Raw genomic sequence first — 1232 nt, forward strand, 5'->3', positions numbered from 1 at the left:
TTGTAATCTGTAGAAACCACCCACCAATTTATGTATGTGTGTATGTGCCAGACCCACGTATTGTGTAAATTTATGGACATATACATCGGACAATTGTGACATATGAGGGCGGGCACAGCCTCTCAACACGGAAATTGCACTGCTCGTATTGCTGTGAGTCTGGGGGCAAAACATATTTTCTGAACTATCCCTCGGTTTCGTTTTTTCCCCAAGTAAGGCGCGCTCATAATGCTATGGACATTTGATTTGCAGGCGATGGGTATGCATTTTAGTATCTTCAGAAGTTTGTTCCTACAGTGCTGCTCAGTAGTACAGATGAAATTATGATTCTTTTACCTCGTATTTTGGTCATTCAACAAGGCTTGAAGAGCCGATATAGAGGGGCATTTTAAAATAGAAGGATATTTAACTTCTTTATTCATACAGAATATGTTTTCTATTCTGTTATTTTCTATGCTGAAACTCGCAGAAACATAAAATAGCAACATGCACACTATGAGATATGACAAATATGCCGACTCGTGTTTCAGAATACTGTATAATGGCTCGAAAATGTGCCGAAACATTCACTGTCTCTGTGCTTGTGTTCATCGGACGAATGTATCCGTTTCATCCGTGAAGACCTAAAGAATATTACCCATAATTCTGGTCTCTCTTTTCTAAATTTGTATCCATCTTGACTGAAAAAGAAAGTTCTTGAGTTTCTACTTTACTTGCTTTACTTTCCGATCCAGCGGCCATTTGGGTTCTAGCACTTCGGTCTGTTTTCTTGTGTTTTAAAAATAAGCGGTTTGGTAATACATTATTGAGGTTGTGACAACTCACGCGGAGGAAAGTTTGAGGTTAAGTTCCTCACATTGATGGAAAACTCGGTCTATTTTCGCCTGAGGTACGTACCAACCACTCATTTTTTCTGAGTGGATTTTTTGATGCAGACCGAATAGATCTAATTATTGTAGTTTGTGCGTTTTTTTCAAAAGTGACAGCAATATTCAAGTCTTTGTAAACTTGTGCAAAGATTTCTTCATTGATGGTATTTGGGGTGTTTGTATTTTTTCAAGAAGGTTTTTCATTCGTTTTTAGAAGATGAGTTTTGCCAAATAACGAGTGCTCTGTAGCGATTAGGGCACATACTTTTATTTGAAGCATAAGAATAACTTGGAAGATACATGTTCTATGAACTGAACAAAATCTAATCAGCTGTGAATATGATGCATAGTGTATAAGCATGT

Source organism: Aplysia californica, unplaced genomic scaffold, assembly GCF_000002075.1.
Source record: "Aplysia californica isolate F4 #8 unplaced genomic scaffold, AplCal3.0 scaffold00229, whole genome shotgun sequence".
Taxonomy (NCBI): Eukaryota; Metazoa; Mollusca; class Gastropoda; order Aplysiida; family Aplysiidae; genus Aplysia; species Aplysia californica.